This window comes from Bombina bombina, chromosome 2 (assembly GCF_027579735.1).
Source record: "Bombina bombina isolate aBomBom1 chromosome 2, aBomBom1.pri, whole genome shotgun sequence".
In the NCBI taxonomy this organism is placed as follows: Eukaryota; Metazoa; Chordata; class Amphibia; order Anura; family Bombinatoridae; genus Bombina; species Bombina bombina.
The window spans coordinates 1,380,023,608-1,380,051,170 of record NC_069500.1 but is presented as its reverse complement, the minus strand read 5'-3'; the positions used below and the strand labels follow the sequence as shown (position 1 = coordinate 1,380,051,170).

General features: G+C 38.6%; 1 long non-coding RNA gene across 1 annotated transcript; it reads right to left on the bottom strand.

Annotated features, from left to right (window-relative positions):
* Nucleotides 1-576: 576 nt before the first annotated feature.
* LOC128648311 (uncharacterized) lies at nt 577-15,049 on the bottom strand. The gene is made up of 2 exons (XR_008400570.1): nt 14,808-15,049; nt 577-862 (listed from the first exon to the last, which is right to left on the bottom strand). It is a non-coding gene; the product is annotated as an uncharacterized LOC128648311 (long non-coding RNA).
* Nucleotides 15,050-27,563: the final 12,514 nt, after the last annotated feature.

The window sequence follows — 27,563 nt, the reverse complement described above, 5'->3', positions numbered from 1 at the left end:
GTTACTGGACTGTTATTTTGTTGTTGACCTCTGCTTGTTTGACCACTCTGCCTGTTAACCCCTAAACTGCTGGATTGATATACTGCTGCTGAACTCTGCTTGTTTGACCACTCTACCTGTTAACCCCTAAACTTCTGGATTTATATACTGCTGCTGAACTCTGCTTGTCTGACCACTCTGCCTGCTAACTCCTAAAGTGCTGGATTGATATACTGTTGCCAAACTCTGCTTGTCTGACCACTCTGCCTGTCTTACCCCTATACTGTTGGATTTCTCTTTGTTGCTGACTCTTGCCTGTTCCTGGTCCTTCTATTGGTCTACCCCTGAGCTGCTATTCTGACGGATTTCCTTTAAATTGCCGCTAGGACTGCCCTGCCAACTGTGAGTTCTGCTTACCTCATTTTACAAACTTTCTCTACTCTGGGATATTCCCTATCACTCCACTTGATGCCAGGATAAGAAGACTACTGGCCAAGTTTAGTGTGATAGAGGAATATCCAACGAGGATTACATATATTGTGTGTATATATATATATATATATATATATATCTCAATCACAACTCAGGAATCAATCATTGAAGTATATATCCATTTATTAGAGATTTCATATTTTCCAACATTTCGGCCCTCACATGGGCCTTTCTCAAGGTAACCCTTACAACACTCAAAGCCCCTTATTTATACACCCACATATGCAAACAAGTATAGGGAATGTTACCAGAGTTTCTCTCGCCCAAATGATTCCTGACCCTTTGCAGTACTATGTGAAGAGCTATCCCCATCTAGTGGACATGTTCAAATATGCTTTTTTGCTTCAATTCTTGCAATTTTACTGCTTCTATTCTTCACTTTCCTTTTTTGCTAAAGGGAGAAGAAAAAAATGGTTACACTTTAGAATCAATCCCATACATTGTATTCAAAAACCTGTAGTCACAGCTTTAATGTAAAGGTTAATGTCACCATATGAATTTTGGATATCAAATTTAGAATATTATAAGTAACATGATAGGGATAGATGTGTATTTACACCCCTTGGATATACAGTATCTAACCTAAATATCCACTGTGCTTCCCTTTGTAATAGCAATTTCTTCCTATCGCCCCCTCTCTTTCTATTGGGCAACATCTCAGACTAGACACTGGGTGCTCTGTTCTAAAAAATGTTTGGCTACTGGCTGGTCTGCTTTTCCACTATCAAGTGCTTGGCTTATGAACATTCTATGCATTGCCATGCATTCCTTTTTTCCAATATACATTTCTCCACACTGGCTTTTAATAATATATACAACGTATTCAGATTCACAATTCATTGCTTGTCTATAACTTGGAAAGTGCGCTCTCTTGTATCAGGGAATATATATATATATATATATATATATATATATATATATATATATATATAAATATATATATATATATATATATATATATATATATAGTCATGCAGGTTTCAGAAAAAGCACTCCTCCGGATTTAAACAAACATAAACATTTATTGGTATAAACGTTTTTGGGGTGATTTATTCCCCTTCATCAGCATGACAAACACAAGTGTAAAGCTCTCTTATGTAGTGATCAAAATACACCCAACACAGTGCATACCTCATTCCCATACAAGTGGCGCCAAACTGTATTGGAATGCTCGCCTGCGTTCCACTGTCTCGTAAAACTGGAAGTGTACATCCGTCACTTCTGGTGCTGTGTCACTAAACAATGTTCTATACATCTTACTTATATAAACTAAAAAGTAATATATCAACAAGCTTGTGCATGACAAATAAATGTGAAGTATCTTATTGGTAATAAGAGCAGGTACTGGCGCACCTCAAGACACATGAGACCACAAATTATTTCACATATTTTAACTTTTTTCATTTTTTCATTAATGTTGCAAAAATTGCCTTCTTAATATTTCATAATTTTTTTAAAAAAAAATGTAAATTAAGATGGGATCTTAGTCACACAATATGGCCATATTCTGCTTAAGCCAGTCACCACTTTCAAGGTGTCCCAAAAGACTGGTCCTAACTCTAAAATTTTAGCCAAACTAAGTTCAAGAATACAATTCTAATATATCAAAAGCGTTCAGCTTCTTAACTCCTAATTCCTTTAAGCAGCTTGATTGCTTGATAAATCGTCCCCTTACACTTCAGTCACGCTAATTATTCTAGTGCAATGTTGGTTTGTACTCAAGCGCAACCTATAACTTTCAGCTATTTAGTGAGGTTGCAATCTCCATTGAAAGCATAGGTTGCGCTAGAGTGATGTTGGCCACGTTAACCCTACATCTAATTTGCCATGGACTTGTATTATCAAGTTGTATGCTAATGTTAGTGTGATACTGCTTATTGCTTCCCGTTCTATCATTAGCGCACCACTTGTAATCTAGCCCTTAAAGAGATACTTAACCCAAATGTTTTCTTTCATGATTCAGATAGATCATGCAGTTTTAAGCAACTTTCTAATTTACTTCTATAATAATTTTTTCTTCATTCTCTGTCAACGCCCAGGGCAAGGCAAGTATTGCGCCCCCTAACCCATTAGCACTGACTGAGTCTCTTCCACCAGTACAGTAGGAATTGCAAAATTTGCTTTGAATCTAGGAGCCAGCTAAACAACTTAGGAGACAGTTTTTTTTTTAAACAAAAAAAGCTTTATTTTTAACTACAAAAATAACAAATCTTAAATTTACAAATAAAGAAGACTAGAACCAAACGTCATGAGCATTTAACTTATGCACTGTCTGCTATGTGCGCATTGGCGGAATCGCCGGCAGAAGGGAGAGCGCTCCCTTCTAAAACTACATAAGACAAGCGCTGACCAGCAGAGCCGGTCTTATTTAGTAGTTCTGCGAGCCAGGAACGGGCTGACAAACCCCCAGGCGCCAAGGCAAAATTCCTACAGAAGTAATTAAGTAAAATGCATTGAATGCTAGTAGTATACACAGATTTTTTTAAATCACCTGGTTTCCATTTTTGCTAATTTTTCAACAACAGAATTGAAATCTCTCTCAATAGACAGTATTGCTAGGTTACTCAGTCTTTCTTGGCTCATTGTAGATCTCTGATACGTTTTGATTAATTTACATTTTTAGAAACTTCTTTCACAACTGTATGTATGTATGTATTGGGTACTTGTAAAGCGCAGCTAATCACCCATAAGGGTCTCAAGGTGCTGCTCATTTTATCGACCTCGAAAGGATGAAAGGCTGAGTGGACCTCGCTGGGGATCGAACCTGCAACCCTTGGGTTGCTACAGAGCTCAGCCACAGTGCCTTAGCATGCTGAGCTATCTGTCCGGCTAACTGGCAATTGAAACAGTGATAGTTAGAAAGATTCTTAATATCACAACAGAGTTAGACAAACTCTCTTGCACCTTCCACTTGTGCACCCACCGAAGCAAATCTAAAGCTGTTCAGTTAGCAATATGCTCATCGGGATTGACTTCCTTATACAAGACAATGTGATGCCGAAGGCGATTTATTTTTTTTATCATGACTGCAGCCTTCAACTCTGTGTACTTGGCACATGTGTGCGGAATTTGTTCATTGATAAAATCATCTTTTTCAGTATCCAACAATGTCTGGATTTGCAGGAAAGCAAATTGCTGGTGAAGCAAATTCATCTGAATTGTACATTTTGTAATTGCTGTCATAAGCTTATCAATTGCTTCCAGTTGTTCTCTGCGTGTTTCTTGAACTAAGGTCGAGCCAGTATCACAACTCTGCTCACCAGGCATCTTCTTACGTCTTCCAAATCTCTCTGTCGAAATGTTGAACGTTTTGCACACCTGCAGAGCTTTCTCAGTTGCCTTTGACACTACCCAGTCACTTCGGGCAGTACTGGGCTCCAAAAATGCAGGAATGAGAAAAAAGGATAGGTCATGATGCAAACTAATAGACTTCCTGCATCCCCCTTGGTTTCAAGAGGTTTCTCCTGCCCCATCTCTCAACACTTCCACAGCATCTATTATTTCCTCCGTGTGCTCAGCAAATATACATACGGCTTCATGCTTTGAACTCCATCTTGTGTCACAAGATCGCTTTATGCGAATTGGTACATGTTCCTTAAGAACATCCCACCTTTGGGTAGAGCTTGAGAAGAATGTGTACACCTTTTCCACAGTGCCAAAGAAAGTCACAGACTGTGTCCCAACACTAACTGCATGCACACCAGCAAGATTGAGCGAATGATTGTTACATGGCACAAACACTGCTTTGAGATTCATATCCAAAATATGTTTTTGTACACCACTAATGTGTCCAGCCATAGTTGTGGCATTGTCGTATCCTTGGCCGTAGCAGTGCTCCAGTATAAGGTCATCTGCTTGCAACTTGTCACAAATCTGTTTTGTAATGACATCAGCTGATTTCCCATGTTTCTGAATAAAGTCAATGAAAGACTCTACCACGTTAAAGGACCAGTCAACACAGTAGATTTGCATAATCAATAAATGCAAGATAACAAGTCAATGCAATAGCACTTAGTCTGAACTTCAAAGGAGTAGTAGTTTTTTTTCTGACAAGTTTAAAAGGTATGTCTATTTCCACTGCCCCTGTACCATGTGACTGCCATCAACCAATCACAAATGCATACACATTTTATTCTGTGAATTTTTGCACATGCTCAGTAGGAGCTGGTGACTCAAAAAGTTAAAATATAAAAAGACTGTGCACATTTTGTTAATGGAAGTAAATTGGAAAGTTGTTTAAAATTGCATGCGCTATCTGAATAATGAAAGTTTAATGTTGACTTTAGTGTCCCTTTAATTTCTCTATCTTCAATGTGCACGTATTGAATCACTTGGAACATTTGGTCAGTGTGAGAAATATCCGGAGTGCTATTAAACATGATAGCAAAATACTTGACCTTGGTTATGTTTTGAAAGATGGCTGTTCTGATATGATCGCCAAGCAGGCTGATGAACTCATTCTGGCTCTGCGGAGAGAGATAGGACACAACATAGCCTTCTGTCTTTTAAACTTTGTCAAGGTGCTGTTCGCAACTGGCTCATATTTGGCAAGTAACTTGAAAGTTTCTAAGAAATTTCCACAGTTACAATCTGTGCTTAGATCTTCTAAGTGACCACATAAGGGTAAGGTTTGCCTGGCTAGATACAGCACACAATTGAGTATTCTGGCTAATTCTGGCCAATTGAGTATTCTTGCCTTCCATATCTCAAATGACCTCTGTTGTGCAAGCTGGGCAGCGGCATTAATAGTCTCTTGTTTCTGTAGCCGCATTTCAAATTCTTTCCACATTGTAAATGCACTTAGGTGATATAAACTGCGCTCATGCTCTAGTAATCTGAGGTTTAGATTTCTCCATGCTTTAAATCCACTTGGCTTTCCATAAAAAACTTTTCCCTTTGGCCTTCTGAAAAAGCAAACAAGAAAATCAATATGCAGCACTGTTTACAGGAGAAAACACCAACAAAGTCCTTAACATAGTCTCATCATTGTCCAAATTCATGTAGAACCAGTACTTGGAAAATGACCTGCCATCACTGTCTTTTGAAAACAATGCATCCTTAGTTCAGTTTTTAAAGTTTCATCCACAGTTTCAAGCCAATAGCCAATATCATTGAAAACTTTTAGGTCATGGCATGTTTAGTATTCTGCGAAAAATCTAAAAAAACCCCATTTAACTACTTTTATGCCTTGCTCCATTTTTACTTTTGACCTCTCAGCCCCTTCTTTGTATAACCATTTCTTCACTTTCCCTGTAATGTTTATTCCCTTTTATGCCTTGCTCCATATTACTTTTTACCACTCAGCCCCTTCATTGTATAACCATTTCTTCAACATTACATTTTCAACTAACTATTTTTATTATTACTTATCACAATCCTACTAGAAAATAACGTGTTCTACTAGTTACTAGTAAAAATGGTCTTGAATACATAGATAACCTTTAAGTAATGAATGTAAATAAATGACCTGGGTCACCAGAGGGCGCTCACTATGCACAACATATGAAATATAATAAAAAATTAGCAACATATACTCATAACAATAGTGTTTTGTATAAACGCTGCTATAAGACCAAACAATTGTACAGTAACAATTATTAATAATGGAAAGGGGAACCTCATTAAATGGCGTTAGATTCAATGTCCATATGTGGTTGGCAAGATGTTAAATGTAGATTCCTTGAGGTCCTGTGAATCCAAATCGGTCCCAAGGCTAGGAAAACTTTCCCACGGCTGCACTCTCCACGCCGATCCCAGAAAGGGAAACGTGTTTGCTGAGAAGATGAGAAAAAGAAGAGAGGCGCACAAATGTGTGTATCAATCGGTATAACTCGGCATACACTCCAAATATTGTGTGCACAGGGTACTCACAATTTAGCACAGCACACCAGTGTGCTTGTGGAAGCGGGCTGGCACTCAGGGCTGACCAGCTGGCTCTCTCCGGCTCTCTCCTGGAAATGACGGCTTTCCTGTATGATAGACTGTCTGGTAGTGGTATGCTTGTATTCAAACTCCAGGCTCAAGTTGTATTAAAACAAATTTAAAAACTTTTATTGCACAGGGTTGACAAGCACATAATAAAATTGGTACATAAAATATTGCTACGCGTTTCTCGGCCCTCCTGGCCGTTTCATCAGGCATATAAAATGAATTAAAAAAACGGCTTTTTATTACCGCCACTACCAAACAGTTTCAAACAGACCCACCCCTTTCTTATTGGGTGTGTGCAGGTAAGCCTATCACCGTTAGTACATTTTTAGTAGCAAGTACTTAACAAACAAGTGTATCAAATTGTTATAATCCATATCTCTTTCTAGCTGCATATTAATCCTTAGTTGCAAGTTGTAACAAAGATCGTTATACAGTGATAGTAGCTTGAAATTACATATACAGGGAGTGCAGAATTATTAGGCAAGTTGTATTTTTGAGGATTAATTTTATTATTGAACAACAACCATGTTCTCAATGAACCCAAAAAACTCATTAATATCAAAGCTGAATATTTTTGGAAGTAGTTTTTAGTTTGTTTTTAGTTTTAGCTATTTTAGGGGGATATCTGTGTGTGCAGGTGACTATTACTGTGCATAATTATTAGGCAACTTAACAAAAAACAAATATATACCCATTTCAATTATTTATTTTTACCAGTGAAACCAATATAACATCTCAAAATTCACAAATATACATTTCTGACATTCAAAAACAAAACAAAAACAAATCAGTGACCAATATAGCCACCTTTCTTTGCAAGGACACTCAAAAGCCTGCCATCCATGGATTCTGTCAGTGTTTTGATCTGTTCACCATCAACATTGCGTGCAGCAGCAACCACAGCCTCCCAGACACTGTTCAGAGAGGTGTACTGTTTTCCCTCCTTGTAAATCTCACATTTGATGATGGACCACAGGTTCTCAATGGGGTTCAGATCAGGTGAACAAGGAGGCCATGTCATTAGATTTTCTTCTTTTATACCCTTTCTTGCCAGCCACGCTGTGGAGTACTTGGACGCGTGTGATGGAACATTGTCCTGCATGAAAATCATGTTTTTCTTGAAGGATGCAGACTTCTTCCTGTACCACTGCTTGAAGAAGGTGTCTTCCAGAAACTGGCAGTAGGACTGGGAGTTGAGCTTGACTCCATCCGCAACCCGAAAAGGCCCCATAAGTTCATCTTTGATGATACCAGCCCAAACCAGTACTCCACCTCCACCTTGCTGGCGTCTGAGTCGAACTGGAGCTCTCTGCCCTTTACCAATCCAGCCACGGGCCCATCCATCTGGCCCATCAAGACTCACTCTCATTTCATCAGTCCATAAAACCTTAGAAAAATCAGTCTTGAGATATTTCTTGGCCCAGTCTTGACGTTTCAGCTTGTGTGTCTTGTTCAGTGGTGGTCGTCTTTCAGCCTTTCTTACCTTGGCCATGTCTCTGAGTATTGCACACCTTGTGCTTTTGGGCACTCCAGTGATGTTGCAGCTCTGAAATATGGCCAAACTGGTGGCAAGTGGCATCTTGGCAGCTGCACGCATGACTTTTCTCAGTTCATGGGCATTTATTTTGCGCCTTGGTTTTTCCACATGCTTCTTGCGACCCTGTTGACTATTTTGAATGAAACGCTTGATTGTTCGATGATCACGCTTCAGAAGCTTTGCAATTTTAAGAGTGCTGCATCCCTCTGCAAGATATCTCACTATTTTTTACTTTTCTGAGCCTGTCAAGTCCTTCTTTTGACCCATTTTGCCAAAGGAAAGGAAGTTGCCTAATAATTATGCACACCTGATATAGGGTGTTGATGTCATTAGACCACACCCCTTCTCATTACAGAGATGCACATCACCTAATATGCTTAATTGGTTGTAGGCTTTCGAGCCTATACAGCTTGGAGTAAGACAACATGCATAAAGAGGATGATGTGGTCAAAATACTCATTTGCCTAATAATTCTGCACTCCCTGTATACATATATATCGGAGACACATAATTTTAAAAAACGAAAATGGTCCCTTCGATGGGTGGGAAAGCGGACCAATCGTGAGGCTCTGTTCTAAAGAAATATTTACACACCCCTATTTGTTGTTTTGCATTGTGGCAATGCTAATCTTCATTCTGTTTAACCAACAATAATCATCGTGATCTCAGCTTTACACCTCTACAGAATTTAGAAAAATAATTATTACTTGTTACGCTATATGTAATTAGCTAATCTCGGGGTGGGATACAACCCCCAGAAATAAGGATATTAAACCCCATATCATACGACCTAATGGTGGGTGAATACCAGAGCACATACTAATAATAATGAACTAGATGAAAACGTGATTTTGATATATATGTAGGCAATAAATTGGTAATTCTACTTGATGTTTTGATATCTTCAAATTGCTAAATTAATCTCTAAAGTGAATAAGTGTCATATGCCTTTATATTCCTAGTGAGTGTATATGGTGATGTGAATATTCATTATATTTGAAACAAAAATAATGAAATTTTAATAAATGTGTGACTATGTGAATATAAATGTGACTATGTGATGTACGTAAAATGGTAACTAACATTCGGGGTCGATTTTAATCTATATAGTGATGATATTATTAAATTATGCACGAGTGTGTGCGACTATGACTAGGTCATATAAAAATAATATAAATACATGGTTATTGGGTGTGTGGTCTCTGATAACCTAGTGTCCCCTCTATTATCTGAACACGAATAATATAAAGTGGGGGAGGGGTTGCCTAATAACAGTGATCGGTGGGTGCTTAAAGAGGCCATGTTTTACTAGTAATTAACAATGGCTGGTGGGTGGTGTATACAGATATAATAAAAGAGTGGATTAATGCCATATAATAAAGTGGTCCTATTTAGCGGATAATCAATGGTGAAACTCTATGTATCTAAAATTATGCACATACTATTAGGATATAATATAAGTGATGATGATAATAAGGAGTGTGTATGTGAAGGGGTGATGTATATCCTGAACTAAATATGTGCCCCCTCGTTAAGATCGAAATCTCCCTAACTGGTTCTGGGGTGATGAACCTTTGGATAACTAAAATGCAGCAGAATCTATTACCTCATTGAGGCCATTGGGGAAAAGGGAGCCGAATCTGAAAATCCAATAGGTCTCCCTTTGGCAAAGTTTAGTGAACCTGTTATATCTGTGAGAACTGGGGATGCTTTCAAGAGGTGTTATGGTGAAAGGACATACTTCTCCATTGTGTTCATGGACATAGTGCCTTGATACACTATGTTTCATGGATTTTTTCTTTATGTTTCGACTATGTTCACTCCATCTTGTGCGAACATTTCGAATAGTGCGCCCCAAATACTGTTGTCCACATTTGCATGACAGAACGTAAACTACATATGAGGAGCTGCATGTCAAATAATCTATAATGGGAAAAATTTCTCCTGTGACGTGCGATTTAATTGTTTTAATTTTGTGTGTAATGTGTTTACACATGTGGCACCTGATTTTACCACATTTAAATACTCCCGTTCTTTTGTGGTTATTTTGTGTAAATTTTCCTCTAACTTTCTTAGAGATGACTACCTTACTGGGAGCTAAGGTTTGTTTAATGGTAGGTGCTCTTTTGTAAATTAAATTTGGTGTATTTTGTAGATCTTTTTTCAGAATGGGGTCTTTTAATAAAATAGGCCAGTGTTTTTGTAACACTTTTTTTATGTGTTTAGCATTGGAGTTATATTGTGTCACAAAACAAGGTTGTTGAAGTATCTCTATGGCATCATTATTTGGCTTTATTGCTTTCTTAGTTCGAAGAATGCTAGATCTATCCATGTGGTATGCTTTCTCATATCCACTCATAATGATATCCCTAGGGTAACCTTTTTCCTCAAATCTCTGAATGAGGATCTTGGACTGTGCACAAAATTTTTCCAATGAGCTACAATTTCTTCTAATTCTGCAGAATTGGCTATATGGTATACTTTTTTTCCATTGATGATAATGATTGCTATTGTAATGGAGGAAATTATTACAATCAACAGTTTTAAAATATGTGGATGTGGCTATGTTTTGTTCGGTGTCCCATGTCAGATTTAAGTCAAGGAATTCGATAGATTCTCGCTGAATCTTGGAGGTGAATTGGATGCCCATAGAGTTATTATTAAGATATGTAAAGAATAAGTTTGCCTCCTCCACTGTGCCTTTAAAAATAAAAATCAAATCATCTATCATTACCATCTAATTACAATCCCCCCAAGGATGATGTCACATATATAGATCTTTTTCAACAAATGGTAATGGAAGATTTTAATAAACTGCCCAGTAAATTAAATAAACACACAAGATTGTGGCCTAACGAAGAAAGAGCCCTCAAATCCCTGGCTAGTGACCCTAATCTGGTAATCAGGCAGGCGGATAAGGGGGGGGGGATCGTGCTACAAGATTACAATGATTATGTTAGTGAGGCCCATAATATCCTCCTCAATAATGAATATTACAGGAAACTAGACACAGACCCTACATCTATATTCCTGGAGAAATTGATGGGTCTTTTGGAGGATGGTAGTAGCAAGGGGATTCTTAATACTAAAGAGCGGAGATTTCTCACCCCCGTACATCCATCAACCACTTACTACTACCACCTTCCAAAGATCCACAAGAATCGCTTTAAACCGCCGGGTCGTCCCATCATTGCGGGTATTAATAGCCTTACAGTTAAGTTATCTCAATATATTGACAACTTTTTACAAAACTATGTTCACAATTTGCCTTCATTCATTCGTGACACTACTGATTTACTATTCAAAATCAAAGATTTTAAATACGAGGTGGGCGCTATCTGGATAACAGCTGACGTTAGCGCCCTCTCCTCTAATATTTCTCATGAATTGGGTATTCATACCACTAAACATTACTTAGATACTGATATTTATATGCCCATTATCCAAAAAGAATATATTTTGACACTTATTAATTTTATACTCAAACATAATTATTTTCAATTTTTAGATGAATTTTATTTGAAGATTAAGGGGACGGCCATGGGCACCAGGTTTGCCCCCAGTTTTGCTAATCTCTTTATGGGATATTTTGAGGAGAAATATATCTACAATTCCAACTGGGGAGCAAACCTGGTGTTCTATGGCCGTTACATAGATGATTTGATTTTTATTTTTAAAGGCACAGTGGAGGAGGCAAACTTATTCTGTACATATCTTAATAATAACTCTATGGGCATCCAATTCACCTCCAAGATTCAGCGAGAATCTATCGAATTCCTTGACTTAAATCTGACATGGGACACCGAACAAAACATAGCCACATCCACATATTTTAAAACTGTTGATTGTAATAATTTCCTCCATTACAATAGCAATCATTATCATCAATGAAAAAAAGTATACCATATAGCCAATTCTGCAGAATTAGAAGAAATTGTAGCTCATTGGAAAAATTTTGTGCACAGTCCAAGATCCTCATTCAGAGATTTGAGGAAAAGGGTTACCCTAGGGATATCATTATGAGTGGATATGAGAAAGCCTACCACTTGGATAGATCTAGCATTCTTCGAACTAAGAAAGCAATAAAGCCAAATAATGATGCCATAGAGATACTTCAACAACCTTGTTTTGTGACACAATATAACTCCAATGCTAAACACATAAAAAAAGTGTTACAAAAACACTGGCCTATTTTATTAAAAGACCCCATTCTGAAAAAAGATCTACAAAATACACCAAATGTAATTTACAAAAGAGCACCTACCATTAAACAAACCTTAGCTCCCAGTAAGGTAGTCATCTCTAAGAAAGTTAGAGGAAAATTTACACAAAATAACCACAAAAGAAAGGGAGTATTTAAATGTGGTAAAATCAGGTGCCACATGTGTAAACACATTACACACAAAAATAAAACAATTAAATCGCACGTCACAGGAGAAATTTTTCCCATTACAGATTATTTGACATGCAGCTCCTCATATGTAGTTTACGTTCTGTCATGCAAATGTGGACAACAGTATTTGGGGCGCACTATTCGAAATGTTCGCACAAGATGGAGTGAACATAGTCGAAACATAAAGAAAAAATCCATGAAACATAGTGTATCAAGGCACTATGTCCATGAACACAATGGAGAAGTATGTCCTTTCACCATAACACCTCTTGAAAGCATCCCCAGTTCTCACAGATATAACAGGTTCACTAAACTTTGCCAAAGGGAGACCTATTGGATTTTCAGATTCGGCTCCCTTTTCCCCAATGGCCTCAATGAGGTAATAGATTCTGCTGCATTTTAGTTATCCAAAGGTTCATCACCCCAGAACCAGTTAGGGAGATTTCGATCTTAACGAGGGGGCACATATTTAGTTCAGGATATACATCACCCCTTCACATACACACTCCTTATTATCATCATCACTTATATTATATCCTAATAGTATGTGCATAATTTTAGATACATAGAGTTTCACCATTGATTATCCGCTAAATAGGACCACTTTATTATATGGCATTAATCCACTCTTTTATTATATCTGTATACACCACCCACTGGCCATTGTTAATTACTAGTAAAACATGGCCTCTTTAAGCACCCACCGATCACTGTTATTAGGCAACCCCTCCCCCACTTTATATTATTCGTGTTCAGATAATAGAGGGGACACTAGGTTATCAGAGACCACACACCCAATAACCATGTATTTATATTATTTTTATATGACCTAGTCATAGTCGCACACACTCGTGCATAATTTAATAATATCATCACTATATAGATTAAAATCGACCCCGAATGTTAGTTACCATTTTACGTACATCACATAGTCACATTTATATTCACATAGTCACACATTTATTAAAATTTCACTATTTTTGTTTCAAATATAATGAATATTCACATCACCATATACACTCACTAGGAATATAAAGGCATATGACACTTTAGAGATTAATTTAGCAATTTGAAGATATCAAAACATCAAGTAGAATTACCAATTTATTGCATACATATATATCAAAATCACGTTTTCATCTAGTTCATTATTAGTAGTATGTGCTCTGGTATTCACCCACCATTAGGTCGTATGATATTGGGTTTAATATCCTTATTTCTGGGGGTTGTATCCCACCCCGAGATTAGCTAATTACATATAGCGTAACAAGTAATAATTATTTTTCTAAATTCTGTAGAGGTGTAAAGCTGAGATCACGATGATTATTGTTGGTTAAACAGAATGAAGATTAGCATTGCCACAATGCAAAACAACAAATAGGGGTGTGTAAATATTTCTTTAGAACAGAGCCTCACGATTGGTCCGCTTTTCCACCTATCGAAGGGACCATTTTCGTTTTTAAAATTATGTGTCTCCGATATAAATGTATATATGTAATTTCAAGCTACTATCACTGTATAACGATCTTTGTTACAACTTGCAACTAAGGATTAATATGTAGCTAGAAAGAGATATGGATTATAACAATTTGATACACTTGTTTGTTAAGTACTTGCTACTAAAAATGTACTAACGGTGATAGGCTTACCTGCACACACCCAATAAGAAAGGGGTGGGTCTGTTTGAAACTGTTTGGTAGTGGCGGTAATAAAAAGCTGGTTTTTTAATTCATTTTATATGCCTGATGAAACGGCCAGGAGGGCCGAGAAACGCGTAGCAATATTTTATGTACCAATTTTATTATGTGCTTGTCAACCCTGTGCAATAAAAGTTTTTAAATTTGTTTTAATACAACTTGAGCCTGGAGTTTGAATACAAGCATACCACTACCAGACAGTCTATCATACAGGAAAGCCGTCATTTCCAGGAGAGAGCCGGAGAGAGCCAGCTGGTCAGCTCTGAGTGCCAGCCCGCTTCCACAAGCACACTGGTGTGCTGTGCTAAATTGTGAGTACCCTGTGCACACAATATTTAGAGTGTATGCCGAGTTATACCGATTGATACACACATTTGTGCGCCTCTCTTCTTTTTCTCATCTTCTAAGTAATGAATGTATGCAGGTAAGGAAATTAGGTTTTATGGTAAGAAAAACTCAGAAACAGACCTGCAATTTATATAGACGAGTTTTACTTATGAAAAATAAAGCCCAACAAAGAATAAGAGCTGCAGAAGTAAAACAAGGCAGTCTAAGATAATGGAACTGATATAAATACGAAAATAGGAGGCAAATAATTTGAATTAAGTCCCGGCAAAGGTACAGGTATATGCAGGACAAACTGATGGAGTGTAAGTCCAGGGTAGCAGAAAAAATAAAAAAATGAAATAATGTCCACAAAGTTTACAGTTAGATCAATCAGGAAATTGAACTTTAAACAGGCAGGATATTCTAAATAAGCAGGATGGCAAAGGATTACCTTAGAGAGAGTGAGGAAGAAAACACTGAAGGTAGATCAATCCGCTGGAGTAGAAAGTAGATCCGGCTGTTTGAAATAAAAAAAAAAAACTGCAAATAAACTTTAAATGTACTCACTGAGAAAGTAGTTTCCAACAGGACTTTAGGCAGATAGAATTATGCATGCATGGAAATGGAATAAACTGCAAGAATGGTTTCTCCTGAAATACTGCAGAGGAAAAAAGATACAGTTTAAACACAGGTAGTAAGGTTCTCTGAGTAAAGAAACAGGCAAAGCTAGGTAGCAGTAATGATATCCAAGCACTTCCTGTATGGAGGAGGTGCTATTTATGAGGAACTGCAGCCAGGTAAGGAAAGAAATTTAAAGGAACAGCAGAAATGTGACATTACTAATATTAATAAAGCACCAACATATTATTATTATTGCAGTGCTGTACAAGAGGGAAAGAAACATAGAAATAATTACCAGACAAATATGACATACATGGAAATGAGGAAATGAGGACCCTGCTCAGCTGAGTTTACAATCTAAAGGATTTGGGGTAATAACACACAAGCTGTGTGCACAATGGAGAGCTTGGTCAGTGACCTGCCACTGGGAACATAATAGAAATTGCGAGATGCCCCTCCCTGCCAGATGATGGTCAGTGATCTGCTGCTGGGAATATGGCAGTCAGTGAGGAACATTACTGTCACATAACGGTCAGTGACCTACCGCTGTAAATATAGCAGGTAATAGCGTATATTGCTGTCACATGATGGTCAGTAACCTACTGCTGTAAATATAGCAGGTAATAGCGGATATTGCTGTCACATGATGGTCAGTGACCTACCGCTGTAAATATAGCAGGTATAGCATATATTGCTGTCACATAATGGTTAGTGACCTACCGCTGTAAATATAGCAGGTAGTATCGGATATTGCTGTCACATGATGGTCAGTGACCTGCTGCTGTAAATATGGCAATCAATGGCGATAGGGACAAAGAGGGGACATAAATACAGAGCAGGTGACATGGGTCGATAGGTACAGAGCAAAGGGAGCAAATAGGATTAACGGGACAGATGAAACAGTGGTATATCCACTGAGAAACGCGTTGTTTTTAAATAAACCCCTTTTAACTGGAACTATCATTTTATTGTATATTTTATATACAATCTCAGCAGCACTTTTTATCACCTTTTATTGCCTAATTGGCAACCTAGTGCTCTTTTGCTCTGCCTTCCAGCCTGTCTGGCTAAACTATTTGCACATTCAGCTAATTGAGCTGACACCCTGCAGGGATCCTTTCTAAAGAATGTGTTGATGCTGTGTTGGGGATCTGTTTCCACTTAAGCTTCCTGAAATAACCAGGGTTTGTCTCGCTGGGGGGACCGGTGTGCCCCAGCTCGCCTCTCACGCACCACTGGTGGTGCCTGCAAACACGTGAGTTGCCATTTGTCTGTTTCTTGCAGCATTTCACTTGTCCTAACATACTCACCCTATGAAGCGCCTCCATTTCTCCTTTCTCATATATCTCTAGTATCGTTTGGGACTCAGGATCCCTACCATTAGAGAGCCGAATCGCTGGGTCACTTATCCACTCTGAAGCCTGTAAATCCAATGGGTTTTGGTTTGTGGATCACCATCTGATTAAAGGAACAATGCATTGCACATTTCATTCATATAAGGACATATTTTGTGTTATTCCCTGATCATACACTTGTGGACTCTCTAACTGTGCCCAATTGTGTTTTTTTTTTTTACACTTTCTAATGTAGTGATTAATTATACACTACCTTACTGCTATTATTTTTCTTTTTGATATTTTATTTGTTATTGATTTTGTCACATTTTATCTAATCTTTATTACCTAGATTGGATATTGTTACAATTACATAATATTCACTTGTATTACAATAAGGGGTGGGGGGAAGATAAATCTTAATATATATATATATATATATATATATAAGTATAGATTTCCTGCCACAGATTCAGAGCAAGGAACAGGAAACAACTAACAAAGTCATTGTAATAGGGTATACAATTGTGTATGGATAGCTCTAATCTGTGTGAGGAGTAGTAACTCTGCTAAATTAGAATGGTCAAGCTAACAGTATAAATAATAGGTAAATTCATTCACATTAGAGTCTTTATTAGAAAATGTAAAAGAAAAGAAAAAAATGCACGCATACAACTAGCTTGAACGCAGGTTAAAAACACTTAAACCAAGGTGAATTGTAAACCTCCCATATTGGTTATTTAAATCTCAGTAGATAAAGTTAAAGTATAGGAGCCAGCAGAAGAAAAAATCAATGTCGGCTAAGCCCTTACAATCCGAGGGGCTATTATTAAATTATCTTTACAATTTTAAGCTAACTGCTGGCTGAAATGTATAAGTAAATTAGTAGTGAATAATTTTTACAACATTGGTAAGCTTATTAAAATAAGGAGAGACAAAGCATCTCCACAAAAACGCTTCCTCAGAGGGGGTGCAGGCCGTCGCTGTTATGAAATATTTATCAGTCCATTTTACCCCCCTCACAATGTAATTGGAACAACATGCCTTAAAGTTGCTATATTGGGGGGCGGAGCTAACCGCCAAAGTGAATGGCCGCACTCTTACAGACCTCCTGACTCTGGAACAACTAAAAGGGATATGTTTATTATATGTGTCAGCCTAAAATCATAAAAAAACTTGGTCCCAGCTATATGTGATACTATTTGATCGAGTGTGGGAACATACAAACGTTTTTGCTACAGGAGCAGATACAGAGTCAGGTCAATCCATGCAGTGATCAGGACACCAGAGAACATCAAGATGGCGGTTTACTAAGGAGAGGCAGTAGTCCCAGAATATCATATCTAACTACCCCAGCTGCCCGGTTAAGAACAAGAACCCTCAGCGGCAGATAATAAAACCAACTTTTCAATTTGGAACGGCACCCTTCAACAGTCATGGAAGCAGTAGATGCTTGGGAAAAGAGGGTCCAATCTGCGTTGACCCAGCACTTCAGGGACTTGCAACGGAGCTTATTTCAGCTGCTTGTGCAGGTTGAGATCAAGCAGACAGCAGGCTATGACCTACAGCGAAATCGGAGCTTTGAGACTGTGCTCAAGAAACTGAGTAAAGCTATCGCAGTTCCACAGAACAGGGTACAGATCATCCCACGTGGTGTGGGTCACCGGATAACTCCCGCGAGCCTATCTGCTGGTAAGAAGGGAGACGGCACTAAGAGACCCCCTCAACCGGGTCTTTTGACTCTATATCAGCCAAGTTTGGGGTCACAGGCTCATGGAGATTGGGGCACTACAAACAGGCGGCATCAATTTGAAAAGACCGCAAAAGGGCTTCAATATTTTGCAATAGGATCGAAGGGTAAAAAAAAAGCAGCAACCCACAAATACAGAGAAGCTGTATACTCACAGATGGGACTTAAGTAGTTCGTTTACCCAGTACTACCACTCCCAATCAGAATGGTCTATGGACCTATTTGATAACCATGCCGATAAAAGTCTTATCACAAGAGAGGGCATAGGACTTCGAGCACTGCCATGGATGAGGCTGTGGCTATGGGATCCTGGTGGTTAAATTTTACAGTCAGCCGCAGCTACTTCAATACTGCCTTCGCAGTGAGCTAGTGTCATAGACATTTGTAACATGGATTTTGATGTGACATGATCTGTTTGGCCAAAGTCGCACTCCTGATATCACTGACCTACCTTCCTACTTACTGAAAGCCTAGTCCCTATTTTGTTCAGCACATATTTTAACGTTTAACCCATATGAGCTTGTGTCATATTTATAGTTCTTACTTCACATTATTTGAAAGTGCATTGTATATATATATATATCCTGGGGGTCTGCCTTTTATTAGGTTGGTTTGATGATATCCTACATAATAAACTTTGGCACAGAGTCTTTGTTAGTTAAGATAGGTGAGAGATAACAATTTTGCCATAGCAGTTACTTTGAATTATGCTGTAATTGTTGTGCACTATATAATCGAATTACTGTTTTGCTTGGAATCCCTTCTCACCCTGACTTAATTCTTTATTTTCTATAAGACATTTGGTTATGGATACTCGGGTCTCTAGGATATATTTGTTGTTTAATGCTCTGTATTCTGATGTGTCTATGACATATGGTTTGTATATTTGTTGTAGCTCTATATTAAGATAGCTTCTCAGACTTACTACTGCCATTACTATATTGGCTGCGCTGTCAACTTGTTTATAGGTATGACTTCAGGTTTGTTTGTCACTGAAAAACCCAATTGGCCTATAATTTTACGTTTAAAGTAATATTCTTCTATACTCAAGATTGCTACGAGAATAACTCACAGGTGTCAGACAGGACAGATAGTGCACAACGTTATTTAGCAGAAACATGCAAATAGTTGGTACTGTACTCATGTAGACTGATGTTTTCAGCTTATTTTTTTTATGTATAGAAGGTTCTCAATAATCCTGATAGTTAGTCAATCTATACGCTCAAACATATAGAAATATCCCACTACATATTTAAATCCCCATAAGAGTAGTGGACTGATGCTGTCTGTTAAGCTGGTGAACATATCCCATTATAGTGTGGATTTCTATTCCCACCTTCTAAGGAAAAATTGTTAACTAATAGCTCTGGCTCACTCATGGATGACTTAGTGTGTTCAACATGTGAAACAATATGCTCAGTATGCCATACTCTTTGTACCCTCTATATGACATTTTTGTTACGCCATTAGCTATTTATAGAGTATTTATTTTGGCAGTTTAGTCTTGTATTACGCTAAGATCTAAATCTCATATTGTCTACAACATAACCTTTCTTTATTAGAATGTTGTGCTTGCAAGTTAAAGGCGTTATATAAGTCTGTTAACATCATGCTCTTTATGGCCTGGCTGTAGCAATGTGGGTGGCCTATCAACTGTGGTATTATCATCCCTATTTGTGCCATTCATGTGTTATACTATTTAATTCTATGACATAGACCTGTTCCATGCCAGAGTGCTCTGCCCCCCCTCTCTCTCCCCCTCCCTTCTCCTATTGAGAAATTCTTTAACAAGCCACATATAAACTTCTGTTATGATCGAATTTCATCTTACCCACAATTTACCCTTTTTATAATGGCTGATGACAATTTATATATGATCTTATAATCTATATGTACCAACAGTGTTTAGTGGACTTGGGTTCCCTTCCCTTTCCTCAGCCGGCGAGGGTGGGAGGGATTCTGAGTAACAATTTGAAGCAACAATATCCAGAATTACACACATCATTTATCCCATAACATATAATCCATTTTAAAGGGACGCTACTGGTACCATCAGCCTACCTTAGCCAATATGGGTATGTTTGTTCTATTTAAGTGGCATCTATTACCTTGGGGAGGTAAGCACACAACACGCTATATTGGTTGGAGGCCTATTAAATCATATCCACTTTGTTCATATTTATTATAGGTTTGGCTCTGATTTTCCTTCCTCCAACCCCCCCTTTATTTCAACTTTAAGCGGCATGTACTCACTGTTAAATATATAGTTCTAAGTTCTTTTTACACCTATTTAGTTATTGAATAACTATACATTTATTTTGTGCAGGGGGTGACTATAATAGATATTATATTTTCTATTGTGTTTTCCTTTTTATTTTTAGAAGGATACCTCTCTTATTGTTGGTTATTGTTCAAAGTATGCCAGTTTAAAGTATCACACTATCAGACAGAATATTTTAACAAAGAGGTACTGCAGACATTGCAACAAGTTAAAATAAAATTCTAAGGTATCAAATCAGATTAACATACTTGCATTAAGAATGGCTGTTATAATGTTTTTCTTCTAATATGTTTTCTTATATAAGTTTAAATAACCAATTATTGGATAATTCACTGTGATGTTGTCCTTATGTTTCACTATGCGATCTCAGAAGTTGCTTATGTATCTCTTATATCTCATTATGTATGGATAGCTATTTCTATGCAGCAGAAATGGTTTTGTTGATGGCATAGCAAGAATGTTGTATTACTAAATACCTTAAATAAAAAAACTTTGATTTAAAAAAAAAAAAAGTTGCTATGTTATTGGCCGCTCATCTATGTCATTCAATGTGAACGGCCAATTGTAAGTATCTACAATTCATGATGTTTAACGTCAGCATCAGTGTCATGAAGAGGCGTATTAATTTTGAGTGACGTGTCACAGATTCACCCCATTGGATGATCGTGTTTACATTCTGGGACTAACTCCTTAAACGATAATGAATAAATACTTTGTTGCATTAATAAATTCAGATGTGAATTGTAAATCAAACGTATAGAATGTGATAATCAATACATGTAACAACTCAATGTTATCAACATGTTTGATATAAATGGCCAATTCTAAGTATCTACAAATCATGATGCTTAACGTTCGCATCAGTGTCATAAAGAGGCGTATCAATTTCAAGTGACGTGTCACAGACTAACACCATTGGATGATCGTGTATACATACTGTCACTAACTCCGGAGACATATAATAAATGAATACTATGTTGCATTAATGAATTCAAAAGTAAGTTATCAATATGACATATAAAATATAATGGACGTTACATGTAAAAACTCAGTATTATCCACATGTTAAAATAAAAGCATACATGTATCCTTACAAATGCAAATGGTAGTTAATTCATGTGATAATTTCACATTATTAATACATTTGAACAAGGGCTGCAAGGATATACTAAAAAGATAGAGCCATGTATCCTGCACCATAGTAATGAATATAGTTATGAATGTAGTGAAAAAGGCATATAAATACTTATTAGCGTTTCAGAATATAAGGATGATCAGCTCCCTTTGTATGTTCATAACTTAAATAACGGTGGTATACTCTATAATATTACAAAATGTATGCATTGTTTATAAATTTACGCATTAAATTTACAATGCTATGAGGGATACCATATTTAAGAGATGGAATATGAGCATGAACGTAGAGTATTAGACCCTCATAATCAGATGTCTTAAAAAAACAGATGCAACTATACTCAATGATCAATATGTTTTTGATCCATACCAGATAAGCAATATAACATGTGACTTCATCAGATTAAATCTTGAGTCTTCTTGCATATACTAAAGATCAATATTACCTTTAGTATTTTGGCAGCTAGAGAATTGTAATACATCTATGTCATACCTTATTATTATTATTATTATCGGTTATTTGTAGAGCGCCAACAGATTCCGCAGCGCTATAATACCTAATTATAAATTCAATAATAATGATGTACCAGTTGGAGTGAACTAAAAGGACATGTGTATACTGTGTGTTATCATCAATGACACTATCAATGTAGATTAAGACATGAGATCCTGTGCAAATGGTAAAGATTCCACTTGCAAATTAAAAATACACACTTTACTTACTAATGAACATGCAAGGTTGAACCGACATTACAACAGCGGTTATGTAATCTTGATTGCATATTACGGTTGAGAGGTATAGTAATAGTTGGTAAGGCTGAGTATAAACTCAATGGGTTATCTGTAGATGATATCTATGATATCCAAATGGCAATATGAAAAACGTGTGTAAGGGACAAAGTTTTGGGTACTGAATAGAGTAAAAAATGTGTTAGTTATTTAATTTTGAAAGCAACAAAAAACAAAATTTATGCTTACCTTACCTGTGGTGTATCCAGTCCACGGGTTCATACATTACTTGTGGGATGTTCTCCTTCCCAACAGGAAGCTACAAGAGGACACCCACAGCAGAGCTGTCTATATAGCTCCTCCCCTAACTGCCACCCCCAGTCATTCGAGGAAGACAAGCAAGAAAAAAAGGAGAAACTATAGGGTGCAGTGGTGACTGTAGTTTAAAAATAAAAAAAAAACACCTGCCTTAAAATGACAGGGCGGGCCGTGGACTGGATACACCACAAGAGAAATAAATTTATCAGGTAAGCATAAATTTTGTTTTCTCTTGTAAAGGTGTATCCAGTCCACGGGTTCATCCATTACTTGTGGGATACCAATACCAAATCTTTAGGACACGGATGAAGGGATGGACAAGGCAGGAACTTAAACGGAAGGCACCACTGCCTGTAAGACCTTTCTCCCAAAAATAGCCTCCGAAGAAGAAGCAAAAGTATCAAATTTATAGAATTTAGAAAAGGTATGAAGCGAAGACCAAGTCGCCACCTTACAAATCTGTTCAACAGAGGCCTCATGTTTAAAAGCCCATGTGGAAGCTTCTGCTCTAGTAGAATGAGCTGTAATTCTTTCAGGAGGCTGCTGGCCAGCAGTCTCATAAGCTAAGCGTATTATACTTCTTAGCCAAAAAGAAAGAGAAGTTGCCGAAGCCTTTTGGCCTCTCCTCTGTCCAGAGTAGACAACAAACAAAGCAGATGTTTGATGAAAATCCTTTGTAGCTTGTAAATAAAACTTTAAAGCACGAACCACATCAAGATTGTGTAATAGACGTTCCTTCTTTGAAGAAGGATTAGGACATAGTGAAGGAACAACAATCTCCTGATTGATATTCTTATTAGATACCACCTTAGGAAGAAAACCAGGTTTGGTACGTAACACTACCTTATCTGCATGGAAAATCAGATAAGGGGAATCACATTGTAAAGCAGATAACTCCAAAACTCTTCGAGCCGAGGAGATAGCTACTAAAAACAGAACTTTCCAAGATAAAAGCTTAATATCTATGGAATGCAAAGGTTCAAACGGAACCCCTTGAAGAACTTTAAGAACTAAATTTAAACTCCATGGCGGAGCAACAGGTTTAAACACAGGCTTGATTCTAACTAAAGCCTGACAAAACGCCTGAACATCTGGAACCTCAGCCAGACGTTTGTGCAAAAGAATAGACAGAGCAGAAATCTGTCCCTTTAAGGAACTAGCTGACAAACCCTTCTCCAATCCTTCTTGGAGAAAAGATAATATCCTATGAATCCTGACCTTACTCCATGAATAACCCTTGGTTTCACACCAATGAAGATATTTACACCATATCTTATGATAGATTTTCCTGGTGACAGGCTTTCGAGCCTGAATTAAGGTATCAATGACCGATTCGGAAAAATCACGCTTTGATAGAATCAAGCGTTCAATCTCCAAGCAGTCAGACGTAGAGAAATTAGATTTGGATGTTTGAAGGGACCTTGAAGTAGAAGGTCCTGCCTAAGCGGCAGAGTCCATAGTGGAAAGGATGACATGTCCACCAGATCTGCATACCAAGTCCTGCGTGGCCATGCAGGGGCTATCAAGATCACCGAAGCTCTCTCCTGCTTGATCTTGGCAATCAGATGAGGGAGCAGAGGAAACGGTGGAAACACATAAGCCAGACTGAAGGCCCAGGGCGCTGCTAGAGCATCTATCAGCGCTGCCTTGGGAACCCTGGACCTGGACTCGTAACAATTAAGCTTGGCGTTCTGACGAGACGCCATGAGATCCAGTTCTGGTTTGCCCCAAAGTTGGATCAACTGGGCAAATACCTCCGGATGGTGCTCCCACTCCCCCGGATGAAAAGTCTGCCGACTTAGAAAATCCGCCTCCCAGTTCTCTACTCCTGGGATATGGATAGCTGAGAGATGGCAAGAGTGAACCTCTGCCTATAGAATTATCTTTGAAACCTCCAACATTGCCAGGGGGTTCCTTGTTCCCCCCTGATGCTTGATATAGGCTACAGTCGTGATGTTGTCCGACTGAAATCTGATGAACCTGAGCGCAGCTAGCTGAGGCCAAGCCTGAAGAGCATTGAATATCGCTCTTAGTTCCAGAATGTTTATCGGAAGGAGGGCCTCCTCCTGAGTCCACGAACCCTGAGCCTTCAGGGAGTTCCAGACTGCACCCCAGCCCAGAAGGCTGGCATCTGTCGTTACTATAGTCCATTCTGGCCTGCGGAAACTCATTCCCTTGGACAGATGGACCAGAGATAGCCACCAGAGAAGAGAATCCCTGGTCTCTTGATCCAGATTTAGTAGAGGGGACAAATCTGTGTAATCCCCATTCCACTGATTGAGCATGCAAAGTTGCAGTGGTCTGAGATGTAGGCGGGCAAACGGAACTATGTCCATTGCCGCTACCATTAATCTGATTACCTCCATACACTGAGCCACTGACGGACGAGAAATGGAATAAAGAGCACGGCAGGAAGTTAGAAGTTTTGACAACCTGACCTCTGTCAGATAAATATTAATTTCTACTGAATCTATGAGTTCCTAGGAAGGAAACTCTTGTGAGAGGTGAGAGAGAACTCTTCCTTCATTCACCTTCCACCTGAGAGACCTTGGGAATGCCAGAACAATGTCCGTATGGGACCTGGCGATTTGAAAAGTTGACGCCTGTATCAGGATGTCGTCTAGGTAAGGGGCTACTGCTATACCCTGCGGTCTTAGAACCGCCAGAAGGCACCCTAGAACCTTCATAAAGATTCTTGGTGCCGTGGCTAACCCAAAGGGAAGAGCCACAAACTGGTAATGCCTGTCTAGGAAAGCGAACCTGAGAAACTGTTGATGATCCCTGTGTATCGGAATATGTAGCTAAGCATCCTTTAAATCCATGGTAGTCATATATTGACCCTCCTGGATCATAGGTAGGATGGTTCGAATAGTCTCCATCTTGAAGGATGGGACCCTGAGAAATTTGTTTAGGATCTTGAGATCCAAGATTGGTCTGAAAGTTCCCTCTTTCTTGGGAACTATAAACAGATTTGAATAGAAGCCCTGCCCCTGTTCCTCCTTTGGAACTGGGTGGATCACTCCCATAACTAGTAGGTCTTGAACGCAATGTAAGAATGCCTCTCTCTTTATCTGGTTTGCAGATAATTGTGAGAGATGAAATCTCCCCTTTGGAGATGAAGCTTTGAAATCCCAAAGATATCCCTGGGAAACAATCTCCAGAGCCCAGGGATCCTGGACGTCTCTTGCCCAAGCCTGGGTGAAGAGAGAAAGTCTGCCCCCCACTAGATCCGGTCCCGGATCGGGGGCTACTCCTTCATGCTGTCTTAGAGGCAGCAGCAGGCTTTTTGGCCTGTTTCCCCTTGTTCCAAGCCTGGTTAGGTCTCCAGACTAGCTTGGACTGGGCAAAATTTCCCTCTTGTTTTGTAGAAGAGGAAGATGAAGCTGCGCCACTCTTGAAGTTTCGAAAGGAACGAAAATTAGTCTGTTTGGTCCTTAACTTGTTGGACCTATCCTGGGGAAGGGCGTGGCCTTTTCCTCCAGTAATATCAGAAATGATCTCCTTCAGTCCAGGCCCAAATAGGGTCTGCCCTTTGAAGGGGATATTGAGAAGTTTAGACTTTGAAGTGACATCAGCTGACCAGGATTTAAGCCATAGCGCCCTACGTGCCTGAATGGCAAAACCTGAATTTTTAGCCGTTAGCTTGGTTAAATGAAAAACGGCGTCAGAAATAAATGAATTGGCTAACTTAAGAGCTTTAAGCCTGTCAAGGATATCATCCAAAGGGGTCTCTACCTGTAAAGCCTCCTCCAGAGACTCGAACCAGAAAGCTGCTGCAGCAGTGACTGGGGCAATGCATGCAAGAGGCTGGAGAATAAAACCTTGTTGTATAAAGATTTTCTTAAGGAAACCCTCTAATTTCTTATCCATAGGATCTAGGAAAGCACAACTGTCCTCGACAGGAATAGTTGTACGCTTAGCTAGGGTAGAGACTGCTCCCTCCACCTTAGGGACCGTCTGCCACAAGTCCCGTGTAGCGGCATCTATAGGAAACATTTTCTTAAAAGCAGGAGGGGGAGAGAACGGCACACCTGGTCTATCCCATTCCTTAGTAATAATTTCTGAAAACCTCTTAGGGATTGGAAAAACATCAGTGTAAACAGGCACTGCAAAGTATTTGTCCATTTTACACAATTTCTCTGGGACTACAATGGTGTCACAGTCATCCAGAGTCGCTAAAACCTCCCTGAGCAACACGCGGAGGTGTTCAAGCTTAAATTTAAATGCTGTCATTTCAGAGTCAGACTGAAGTAATGCCTTCCCTGAATCAGAGAAGTCACCCACAGATAGAAGCTCTCCTGCTTCAACTTCTGCACATGGTGAGGGTATATCAGACATAGCTACTAAAGCATCAGAGAGCTCTGTATTTGTTCTAGCCCCAGAGCTGTCTCGCTTTCCTTGTAACCCTGGCAGTTTGGACAATACCTCAGTGAGGGTATGATTCATAACTACCACCATGTGTTGTAAAGTAAACGCATTGGACGCGCTAGATGTACTTGGCGTCCCTTGAGCGGGAGTTATAGGTTCTGACACGTGGGGAGAGCTAGATGGCATAACCTCCCTTTTGTCAGTCTCAGAAACCTCAGGTGATAAATCTTTAAAAGCCATAATATGGTCTTTATAACTTATAGAAAGGTCAGTGCATTTGGTACACATTCTAAGAGGGGGTTCCACAATGGCTTCTAAACATAATGAACAAGGAGTTTCCTCTATGTCAGACATGTTTAACAGACTAGTAATGAGACCAGCAAGCTTGGAAAACACTTTAATAAATGTGAAAAAAGCAATAATAAAAAACGGTACTGTGCCTTTAAGAGAAAAAAACTACCACATAAACTGCAAAACAGTGAAAAAAAGTAGTAAACTCTACGAAATTTTTACTGTGTGTATAAGGGACTAAAGCAGCATTGCACCCACTTGCAAATGGATGATTAACCCCTCAGGCCCAAAAACGAATTAGAAAAACTTAAAACCTGTCAAACACACTGCCACAGCCCTGCTGTGGCTCCTACCTGCCCTTAAAAACGATTTTTGCAGGAA